The following is a 12,494-nucleotide window of genomic DNA, read 5'->3' as shown; positions in this document are numbered from 1 at the left end:
CTGGCACTGGGTTGAGAAATATTTCTTCATCTCATGTTGCATAATCACCCTTGACGCATTGTTTGTTCCAGCTCAGTACTGTTTTCATCAGATAAGAACCACAAATCTAATGGAATATGAGGAGTGTCCTGGTGTATGGGGGATTTTTGTGGCTTTTTTTTTTTAATTTCATAATTATGAAAGGTATTTTAAAATATGTGCTGGAGCAGATAATTTTTGAAACTATAATTCTTTTTAGCTAATGTTCACAGTGCACATTTCCTGTCTTTTTCCAGTAAGCATACTGATTACATCACACTAAGATCTCATATGAATGAATGAATGAATGAATGAATGAATGCAAGAACTAGTAAAGGAAAGAATATATTTGATATAACAGGCTCTTAGGCTAAATTTGATTTACTTTAATAAAATTACACCAGGTAATAATTTATCCTGTAATGTTTCAATGACACACTCTAAGGGATTTACTCCAAATCCGATGAAGTTATGTAAGTTTTTTGTTGGTGACAGTGGGTCTGGATCAATTTTCAGGAGGATTAAATAGCTATTTATTACTTCTTTTTTATTCACAAAATAAATCATTTTATGCAGATAAACCATTTCACTGGATGATCATTCCTTGTACCTTGTATCTGTCATTGCTCTCTTTTCTGTCCTCTGTGAAAGTATCTCTGTCCAACATTGAGCATTTATTCTTACTTCAAACCCAGACTGCAGTCATGATTGCTCCAAATTTAATATAGAAATCTTCCTCTTACACACACTCAAGAAACCTTGTGATATCCTTCACGTTCTTTCATTTAATATTCTAAAGATTGATTTCTTCATCTTTAATGCCACTGTATCAAAAGCTCTATTTAATATTCCAGATATTTTCCATGGAAATACTTATGCTGGACACTATTACATATCTAGAATAGCAGCTGATCACAGAGCCTCAAGAGAACATGAAAAGCTGAGTTGCGCCTGACTCATAGCCTGATCACTGGTTTTCCTCTTGTTACAGTGGGGAGGGAAGTAAATTGGCTCAATTTACAAATTATCACAGATTTTTACCTCAAGTTCAAACATAAGGATGTATTTAGGGATGGTTATGGGATGTGTATCTTGGCCCTGATACTTGATATTTTCTCTAAAAATCCTGCATGAAAGAAAAAAGAGTAAGTTTCAAAGGACTGAAAGCATTTTTGAAGATAAGATCAGAATACAAAATAATTATTATTTGAAGAAATGACATGAGAAAAAATGTCATCCCTGTAAGAACAAGACCAAAGTCACACCTTTGGAAAATTATCTAGATAAGACAGGAAGTGGTAAATAAGTGTAACGTTAGGGAAGTTGTTAAAAACTGTGGTGAGTTACTTTAAAGTCAGTGTGTCCAGACTAAAAATTTCCCATGTGTTTTTACAACCAACAGCAACCGTTTTAAATTTCAACATGGGAGCTTAATTTAAGGCATCAAGAAGAGGTTCCTAACAATGAAATAGTGAAACACTGAAATCGATTGTGTGAGATGATCATGAAATCTCCAGTTTTGAAGGTCTTTCGGGATTAATGAAGTAAGGAGTAAGGGGTCCCATAGACAGAACTGATCCTTTCTTGGGCAGGGAGACCAACTGCATGATTTTCTGAGGTGCTTTCTATCTCAGATAAAAACTTAGATAACTGCAACTCTTCTTTTAAAAAAAGATCTTGCAGACAATAAAGGTAGACAAGTAAGCAAGAATTTTGGTCTTCATCACAGGTGCTAACATCTGGGAATTGAAGACCAAACAATACTTGCAAAATACCATGAAATTATGAAAATGTTTTACCATGTATCAGAATCATGAAGACCCAAATCTGAATAAGTCAGTGCCTCTTTTTTTGTTCCTTGAAATACTTTTTTTTTTTATTCAGTATGGTACCTTGAATAAAAAAAAAAAAAAAGTTTCCCCTTTATTACAAACATTTTGTTTATGTAACAGAATATCTGAAAGAAAATGCTGCTGGTTCATGGGCAATTCCAATGGCTGTACTCAGATTAGGAAAATATTTCTGTAAAAGATACTTAGGTTTTACTAGAGAGTGACTTTTCAGAACTTCTCTTTCTCTTGCATAATCCCTTTGGCAAGTTTTCTGCCAAAGATTCAAGTAAACTGAAAAGAGTGATGATTGCACAGGGAATCATATCGCAATTGTTTTAATCACAAGAAATTCTGTCTGAGTCACCCCAGATTTCTGTTACTGCTTTCCAGTGTAGAAGTACCGAAACCAATAGCTTGGAGGGGGTCCTCAAGTTTTCACCATCATGCAGCCCAGCTATCCATCAGGGGTTACTGAACTGTTTTCAGACACTTCACCAAGGACCTAATCTCAATCCCTAGGTTCTCAAGAGCTCTGTGTTTGTTGCCCAGCAATGACTGAATTCCCTGGGCCTCAAAGTGTGCCCTGATGGTCATGCAGTGCCCTGGGGAGATGCTGATGATGACTCCAAGTGAATTTGCTTAGGTGTCAGCAGTTTTACGGACCATAAATGTAACCTAATCAGAAGTCTCTACAAATCTTAACTGTTTCCAGTGTCCGAGATGGATTGTTTAGTGTTGGCTTAGGCAACTCTGTACAATACTGCACTATTTCTTCCACTAGCAAGGAGTCATGCATATTACCCTTTTCTAAGAGGGGGAGGGCACATGTGTCTTCCTTGAACTGTGTACTATCTAGAACAATGCAAAAGGAAACAATAATAACATTTTTGACATTATTATCTTCTAAGCAGGCATGCGAAATTATGATTAATTACAGGCTGATTCTGATTTACACATGCTGGACACCTGAGCAATATGTTCTTAGGGCAAAAATTCATTTCCAAACCCTATTAAAATCACATTACAAGGTCATTTTTTCATTTAAAAGTGAATAAAAGAAATGTAAATAAATAAATGTAATGTATAACAGGGCGAGAGAGGAACAAATGTCTTGGTTAGATTTTAAGCTGGACTTCAACTGTTTAGTCATTTTGATTAATTTAGATGATAGAAAATTGATTGCAGTGGCTGTTAACCAAACTTCTCCAATTTGCCATCCCTGTTCTGGTCTTGGCGAGTACACACTGACAGTAAGGCAATGACAGTGTTGTCCCTGCACCCATTAGGTGCAGTTAATAGTGTCAAACATGTAAATTAGAAGAGTTGTATACCATGAGGTTCCCTTTCTGTAGGTCTGAAGGGGAGGCCTGAGAAGTGGGCCAATTTTATTTGCTCAACTGACAACATGATAGTAGTTGCTGTTAAAAGGAGCCATTGGATGATATAAAAAGGTTCTCTACATTCCCTGCCAAAACCTCCTATCAGGCTTCCACGAGTTCATATCAGGTCACTACGAGATTCTTTTCATCTCATAACACTGAACTCATTAATTTCCATGACTGATCTGAAACAGTAGCATGTATGGAAAAAACCCTAAATTTAGATGTATGACTAATCTGCTTTTGTTTTCCCTTTCCTGGATCCTCTTTCACATACAAAGTGGAATTTCAGCTTTGCTGCAAGGCATCATTTTGCTTGTTATATTTCCAGAACATTGGCCTTATATCTGGTGTTCTTTGTTCATATTGACACTAATTGATAGTAGCAGGGCTGTGACACTGCAGTAAGTTTTCCCACAGTACAGGCAAAAGAACTGCAGGTTAGGCTGGCAGCCAAGGCAGTTAAAGCTTCTCTCTGCTTTCTTTTCAGCTCCCCATAGAAGAGCCAGTTTATGGACACCTGGCACTAAAAGGTCCAGGACATTGTTGCCTCTGTTGTTGCTCTTAAAATACTTATCTAGAAATGGTGTCACAGTACAATCATATTTCAGAAGCTGTAACATATGAAGGAAAAAGGATCTGAAAGTCTCCAGCTACACAATTTGTGATTAAAACTTTAAGCTAATTTAATTAAAATTATTTTAGACCATTTTAAAAAATAACAGTAAATGTACTCCTCAACCTAGGACTAATAAACATAATAATGACATGAACAGAGAATATTTTTCTGTGTGCAGATATTAACCCCATGCAATATCAGCTGAATGTATGACAAACTTATTTTTCTGCCTTTTACTGTCCCCACCTGTGCTGCAGTTCTATGATAAACGGCAATGGGAATAAATGGTTACCTGGACCATACAGCTGATAAAGAACTTGATGTGCCCCATTTCACATAACTGAGCTTTTTGATTAGCCACTGCCCTAGTATCTGTGTATACAGATTTGTGTGAGTGTCCCCAGAGCAACTCTAGTATAAAAAGAGTCTCAAAGCATAAGCATTAAGTCATGTGATGCCTTTATATTTTTGTTTTCCCATCCCTTAGATCAAAATGTGAGGATATAAAATTTGACCTGCTTCTTTTCTGTCTGACCTAAAACAGCTTTTACAAGCACAAAACAGACTATTTTCTCACAGACAATCAAATTTTGGATAAGTTCCCAAACACAAATAAAAGACATTCCTTTGAGTATAATGCAAATATTGACATAACGGAATCAATCAGAGGAAAAGGGGATCCGTATTCAAAGGTCAGTCTTCTAATAATCCTAAACTGCACCACTCCCAGAAAGGATGAAGTGTTTATTAAATAGAGCAGAGAATTGAAAAATCAGTTCCAGATTCTATACTTGATCAGTGGGGAAAGTTATCTTCCTCTTTCTTGGCTTTTAGACTTAAGGTTATCCTGTTTCAGCACCAACATGCAAGAATCAGGCCAAGCCAGAAAAGCATACAATAAAAGACATGGAAATCAGAGAAAAAACAGAGGGAAAAAAAAAAAAATTATTTTAAAAATCATCCACCTTCTCACCCTAGAAGACTTTTGCTTTATGCAAACATCTGTGTTTGACTTGTTTGAGTCTCTATTTCTCTTTTCTAAAAATCTGCCAAGTGATTGGAGATCTGTCAGCAGATGTAAGGCAAATTCTTTCCTCAGGCAGGCAGGGAGCTAGTTGTGCAGTTCTGCATTCAACCCAGCGTTGTTCACTGTAAGATATGTGAGCCCAGAGGGAAGGACAGGCACCCAAGGCGCCCTTTCTCCATGGCAGATGCTTAGATCTGGCCAGCCTTGCACTCTTCATCCTCACAAAATCCTGCACTCCCACCTGACAGCTGGAGACTGTCCTCCTTCTCCTTTTGTCCATGACTGAGATTGTCCTGAGAGAAAGGAAATGTAGAAAGACCTAGAATAGTAATTTGAGCTCATAGGGTCACACAGAACAAACTCATAAATGCTAGTCATCCTCACTTCTTGCCTATTAGCATAGCCTGGCTGAACTTTTGTGCAGATTAGACTATATTTGGCCACATCCTCAGTCTCATGCTAAATATAGACATTGCTCTGACAGGTTGCACCACAACCTCACCATTTATTCAGGCAATTTCAGTGAAAAATAAGTGAACTTTATAAGAAAAGATTTCATAAAGGGTTTTAGGTAGTGGTATCACTGTTGGACAAAAAGTGGTGTAGAGCCAAGTGGTCTGTTACACGATCAGTCTATACAAGTTGGTCTTAGAGACAGATAGCAGTCCTGTGCTCTGCTTTGCTTTGTGGTCTGGACCTGGTCAATGTCTCCTGGTTGTGACTAAGTGCTCCCACTCTGAAAATGTCCCTTGATAAAAGCACTGTGTCTATCTGTAAAGCTATACATTTTTTTAAGAGTGATTCCTGTACAGTTCTTTGAAACTCTCCTCATGCCCACTCTGTAGAAAGGGTATGATAGGAAGAGACAGTAATGACTTCCTGCATCTCTAAATGTAGGGCTCAGTTTCAAGTGAGTGATCAGCTTTCTCTGTTTGATAGCCGTAAGCAAATTCCACCTTTGAGTGAACGTCACTCTGAGAGGCCTACCTTGACTTCTGCATTCAGTCCAGAACTTTGGTGCCCTTAACTGGGTCTGGGTCACCTTCTTGACCCAACTCCTAAAATACTAGCTGCCTTAGCATCCGAGGTCAATGGAATCAAGTCTTCTGGAGAACTCTATGAAGCAGTCACTAGGAACAGCAGGACAGCAATGGAGCTTTACACTGGTTGTAGTTTCACCTGTCTTCATGCTGCTCTGTGCATTGCTGACATCCAGAAGCCCCTTAGAAGTGAGTGTGCAGATGGCAGCCTGGCACAAGACAATGGGGGAGTTCCCCTCACCTGCAAGCCAAGACCCCAGGCCAACATGTGTATTGGTGGCAAGAGGCAACATGTGTTGGCGAACTCTACTTCTTCTAACTGGAGTTTCCCCTTCAGTAGAGAAATCCACAGCATCACAATGAATGCATTTTTCCAGCTCCTGTGAGCCATCAGACTGATTCTCTTTTTTTGTGTCTTATAGTAAGGATTAATTAATTGTCATCTGAAAATATATCCTTTATTTTATTTGGGGCTTTTGTTTGGTTCTGTTTTTACCTGTCTTTTCCCTATCTCCTTTACTGACACTACCTCTTCTGCAAAAATATTCTTCCTGCTGATAGTTTATTACTGATCTATTTATACCATTCCAGTGTTTGGGAAATATTTAGGGTGGTTAGGTAAATATATCACAGAGTTCCCCAGAGGCAGGTGTCTGTTAGGTATGGTCCCAGCTCCTCTTGGTATCTTGGTACTGGATTATGGCAGTACCTTGTGGGGAAGTTGTCCCTCCACAGTTGCCAGGTCTGCTCATCCATGAAAGACATACTCTGGAGATACAAGAGTGAGGGAAAACTCTGCATGCTGCTCAAGGATAGAGTTGAGACTGCAATCTAGTGATTTTTTCCAGTGTATTCAGTGTTATCATCTACCTGATCTATGTGAAAGTCTGAGGGAGAGCCTTTTTATTTTAAGAGTGATACAGTCAAATTTGGAATCTGGTCTTTTTTTAATGTGTGTTAATAAGCAGGTAGACAGAAGCTCTTCTATCTTCATGGTCATCTACACTTTCTGGATAACTTCGGTAATACTTGAATCTCCTGCAAAATTTATAACCTTAAAGAAAGGATGAAATTCACCAACACTTTAGTGCTGTTTGAAGTACAATGGTTGTTCCTGGACACAGGGAGTCATTATCTTCATCACTTCTCAAGAAAGTTGGTTGGAATGCCATACACATATGTGCACTAATTAAAAAGTATCACATTGAGTTCTCCTATGAAAGATAAAACCATCCTTCAAATTTTTTAGACATACTGGGGTTTTTGGTATGTTTAATAGTTTTTTTGAGACTGAGTTTGTTCCAAACTAGCTGCTAATGACAGCGTTTGAGGACATCACATTTTACTGAGCTACCATAAAGAAAGCATGACTGAAAAAAGAGAAATGACCAAAAGGTCTTTGCTACTGCCCATTTTTTTTTAATGTGACAGAAAACATTGTCATGACAAAAAGAAACAGTACTGTGACAATAAAATGGGATAAACTCTGAAAATTCAGGAGTAGAATGAGTTTTACATATTTGTGTTTGCCTTAAAGGTATTTTAATTTGCAGGAAGAATACTCCATTCTCAATCCAATGCAGAAAAGCTCTTCTTAGTGGCTATTAACCAGAGGCACAAAGCTTTTTAACTTAAAGATTTTGAGGTACATGGTATAATGTTTTTCAGATTTTTAAATTTATATCTAGGTAATACATTCTAAAGTTGATCAACATTATTTAGAAGTATTTGTTAGCATTTTTAAAGCAATTTTGCCTTAAAAATATTCCTTTTCTTTTAAATCTGGAATGCATAGTTTCAATGTTTTTTCTGAGATACACTTTTACTTTTCTGTTGGAAATGTTCATTTGAAGACTGAAGCATTCAACAAGAAGATTAATAAAGAGGAAATATAAAACTTTTAATTGACCTGACTCCATGGTCATAGTGCTATTTTCAGTTATGCTTTAAGGAGAAGTTCTGCAGGGCAAGGGACTAAGCTTCAACTGGGACCCCTTTCCCAGTCAATCTTGTTGCCAAAGGGCTGCAGCAGAGAAAAGCAAGAAATGGGGATTTTTTAAATCATTATTATTTTGACCTAGGAATACTTTTTATCCATTTCTGAAATCAAGATGAAAAAAATTATGAATTCAACAACTTGTTTGCCATCAAGAATAGCAAGTGCATTTGATTACAGTTTCTTCCATTCATACACAGATTCTAAGCAACAGAAAAGGAAAAAAAAAAAGATAAATTATGAATCAGGAGAATAAGTTTTATTTGCAGCAATGGATCCACAAAATAAGTTTCCTCTTTGCAGCTGTAAACTTCAAGAAAGATAAGTAAATGCATCAATGTACCATTTATCTTGTGTCTGAAATGAAAATTAGGTTTAATAGGAAAAACAAACCTACCATCTTCTGCTTAGGAAGTAAAAAAACAATCCATTATACCATAATGATATTTGTTTGAGGATTATGAAGCAGTATAATTCTTTAACAAGATCATGCTGTGTGCTGTTGATGTGGAGAACATTGCTAATTCCATTTCGTCTGGTCTCCCACACAACATAACTTGTGACGATATATTGTGTTGTTTTGTTTTTTCTGGAGAAATCAGAAGTTGGTGTGAGTGACTTTAACCCCTTCAAGTAATAAAAGACAAAAAATACTGATGAACTTGTGCCACCTTCTTATGATTGTAGACTGGTGTCAATAATACATATCATCAGCCACAGGAAACTTGTGTGAACTCATTAATTAGATTTCCATTCCATCAGGGATTGAGGTCAAAGAAAGCAAGAAATTCATCTTTACCATCAAAATGCAACAGGAAAAAGGAGTCAGTCTACCCAGGTATAGTCATTACATGTCCCACCTCTACTACAGAAAAATACTACAGACAGTTCCTAGCACAAACACCTTTGCCCTCCTGTAGTGTCAACAAGAACCATTATCTACCATAAGCAGTGGGCTATTTCTTAAATATGTTTAATGGTGATGCTGGAGTGGAATTCATCTATGCTGTATTGGCAGGAGGGCATTAAAATGTGTGTAGAAGTTCTAATGGCATGCATAATGCAAGCAGCTGTATGTCAACATACTGTTTCATAATGCTTCTTTACGTCTGCTCATGCTCATATCAGGTTTTTGTACAACTGGACTTTTCAGACAGATTTCTATTGATACATTTATTTCCTTGATGCCTAAATGGGATTTAGATCTAAATCCTAAAATTAAAGATCAATATTGTATGTACATTGCATATCTAATATGCAAAACTGATAAGCACATAGGGCATGAGTCCTAAAATGGCATGAAGTTGGGTGAGAAGTTGAGAGCCAGAACTCCCAGAAAAATAGTGGAAGAGTTTCTTATACCCTTGGAAAAGTCAAGCAAATGCCACAGAAGTTTAATCTATACTCATGAAGACAAACTTGTAGAAACTCCTATTAAAGGGCTGCTGTCCATTCCAGAGTCAGGTGGCAAATACCCTTCTGTGGTTCTTTTGACATCAGATTACACATTCTGCAAGTCCTAAAGATAGGTCTTGCTCCAGTACAGCTGCTGACTAAGACTGCAGGGAGATAGGGTTTCTGTTTACAGAATCAACGTGGAGCTGATGGGACGACCCAGTGACATATTGGAGTTCTTCGGGGGGAGTAGGGCTTGAAATGACATTGCATGTGCTACACTGCCAGGCTGCAGATCTCATAAATAGAAGTGCTGTGAAGCAGATGGTTCACTTCCACCACAGACACCAGTTTGACAGGCACAACTGAGAAGTAGATCCTGATGATATGCACATATATGCATATACACACACTCTGTGAGTATGTGAGTGTTATCTAGCAAGTGTACCTTGAGTACAGGCTATGATACAGCACTTATGCCTTCTTGGCTTCCTGAGGTTTTTTTTCCTTCTTTATTTTTTTTTCTTTTTTTTCTTTTTTAAGACAGAGCATTCCTTTATGAATAGTTTTATATTTCAGCAATACACATCTTGCAAAATTTCCATTCTTCCACTGCTCACTCACCTACATGTTAGTCACTTGTGAAAATCCCTTTTCTCATCACCTCACCTCAGACCATGATAAGACCATGAGCTTTGGAACAAGCCTCAAAGAAAATTCAGGGATTTTTGAGTGAAAGTGCATAGCCACAAAACTGTTGGTAATAAAGTTGGAGGTGTGGTTGGTAGGGGATAACTAGGAGGCCCTAGGAATTGTAGGCCTCCCCTGTCCTCCATCATAAACTCAAGCTTGGGGAGGCTTTATACTTTTCTCTTTTGGTCCCATACTCCTTTTCCTCATCCTACTCCTCACCTCAACTACTGATTCACCCTTGTCAGTCCCTTCTCATAGCACCTTATGGGAGCAGATGCCAGCAGTTTTCTGGGTAGGCAAGATGGGGAAGGAGCAGTACAGAAATGCTTGACAGTTGTTGGCTCGTGATGGATCATGAACAAAACAGTCGACTGTCTGGCTCTCCCAGTCCAGGGCTGCTTTCTCCTACTCAAGCATCAAAAAAAGACACAAAACATTAATGTAAAGTATGTCAATAAAAGGTTGAGCTAAAAGAACTTCCTTAGCTGGCTTTGCCTTGCAATTCAGTGCAGGGATAGTAGAAAAATTGCTTCATACTCAAAATCTGGTTAAAGAAGCCAATTCTCTGGGATATTGCCTCAGCCACATATGTCTACTCCTTGGACCAAAAATGGAGAAAAGGTAATTAATTAATAATAAAATTCAAAATTGAAATGGATCTCCTTAAAAAAAGTTGGAAGCTAAAAACTAAAACTGATACTGAAAAGACACAATTTAGGAACCATTTCACAAACTGAAATTTTGAAAATGCTTCAATATGTGTCATATGACCTAAGCATGAGTGAAAACCATTTTTCTTAACATTTTTGGGGGTTTTATACCTTTTAAGTTTGAAATAACAATCATGAAAGTGATGAAAAAGGCCTAGAAGTGACAAAGAATATTAAATTTTTTTTTGTTTTTTTTATTATTTCAAGATCAAATTTCAAAATCATGTACTTATTTTAACAAAAACCTGTTAACTCTCTTTCTAAAGGTTTTTCTTATGAAATCCAAATTTCTTAGCTTAGGAAGCAAAAGCCATGTCTAGCCGCTATACCTAGAAGGATATGATCAAATTTCTGCCTGGAAGCTGTATGTTGTACTTTGTGTCATATTGCATCACTTCACCAGAACCCTCTCAGTATGTCAAGTCAGGTCTTTTGATCAACTTTATCTCATATCTAGTGGTCCTAACAGCTTGTATTTTCATTTCCTTGAGGTGCTCTCTCTCTGCTAACATATTTACTTGCACTGTCCCTCCTGAAGTATCAGGCTACCTGTCAAGTAAAGAAGCATCCTGAGATTTGTGCAGAATAGGTTGCAGGTGCTCACCCTGATTAACTCCTGTTTGTGAAAACCAAGTCAAAATACACAAGAGTTAAACAAGTTAAAATACACTTTCATTCTCCCCTGTGAAAGTAAGAAAAAAAAGAGAGAAAACAGTTGTAACACAAAGTCTGCTGATAAGTGATGAGTTGGCATGAGAGCTTAGCTCCTTCTCAAGGTGAAATCCATTCCCACGTGGCAGTGCCCATGTTGCTGTAAGGAGAAACCCCACCTTTGCACCTCAAGCCCATCTGACCACATGCAGGGCGGCAGGGTATGCTGCTTCCCAGAATGGGAATGAAATCTTGTGATTTCAATGAGGATTAATTTGGCAAGCTGCAGTTCATTTCACTGCACTTCTTATCATCCCATTCACTTTTATTGTTTTCACTTGGCTTCAGATTTGTTCCTTTCTTAGTTTTAAAATTTATTTCTCTAGTTGCTTCTCCTCTCTCTTTTTTTTACCTTTCTTCCCAATGTCAGGATTTAAATTGGATAAATTTTTGCAATATTCGGTCATTTTCACTGCTGCTCATTTCATCTCAGTCCGTTTGGTTGCAGTCAACCCCTTTCCAAATTTTCTGATTATTTTCAATTGTGATTTATTTGATCATATTTCCTTTCCAGGGCGTTTGTTAGACCTTTTTCTCTGGTTTCAAGATTTCACTCCCTGTCCTGAAAAGAAGAGCCCTCTGCCAGAACACCCAGTGGGAGGTGCCTAAGGACACGGGGCACAGCAGAGTCGCTTGAGAAGCTCAAGTTCCTTTGAAGCAGTGGTGAGAATGAACAGGGAAGGCAGACAGGTGTAGATATACATCTGCTCCAGGAAAGTATGTGGAGACTGCCAGGATAAGAGCCACATTCCACAGACACCATGATGCATTTCGGAAATGTTCTGTGAGTGTACTCACAGAGACTCATGCATTTGTACAGGCAGAGTCACACAAGTGCAGCTTGTCAAGTTAACTCAACAAAGCTTTGGGAGGCCAGCATATAACTTTGACTCTTGATTTTTAATTGCAAACTTTCTCCATCTGTACTGTGTTTATAGAGTAGCTGGATACCTGATGTTCCTTTTCAGTTCAGAAGAACTAAAACCATACCTTGATGTATTTATCTCAAATTCCATTCATAAACCACTCTAGAGAACACTCTCACGGCTATCATTAAAATCCCTTGCTGCACAC

General features: G+C 37.8%; 1 long non-coding RNA gene across 1 annotated transcript in view; it reads left to right on the top strand.

The window, feature by feature from the left end:
• Positions 1 to 12,181, top strand: part of LOC136290129 (uncharacterized) — a 33,948-nt gene extending 21,767 nt beyond the window's left edge. Inside the window, exon 3 of the long non-coding RNA XR_010720985.1 lies at positions 11,935 to 12,181. This is a non-coding gene — a long non-coding RNA (uncharacterized lncRNA). The remainder of the gene's footprint in view (positions 1 to 11,934) is intronic.
• The last annotated feature ends 313 nt before the right edge of the window (positions 12,182 to 12,494 follow it).

The sequence above is a fragment of the Chamaea fasciata genome, unplaced genomic scaffold, assembly GCF_029207755.1.
Source record: "Chamaea fasciata isolate MVZ Bird 193981 ecotype frontalis unplaced genomic scaffold, bChaFas1.0.hap1 SCAF_5, whole genome shotgun sequence".
Taxonomy (NCBI): domain Eukaryota; kingdom Metazoa; phylum Chordata; class Aves; order Passeriformes; family Sylviidae; genus Chamaea; species Chamaea fasciata.
Note: the sequence above shows the minus strand (reverse complement) of the source record. Positions and strands in the feature narration are given on the sequence as shown.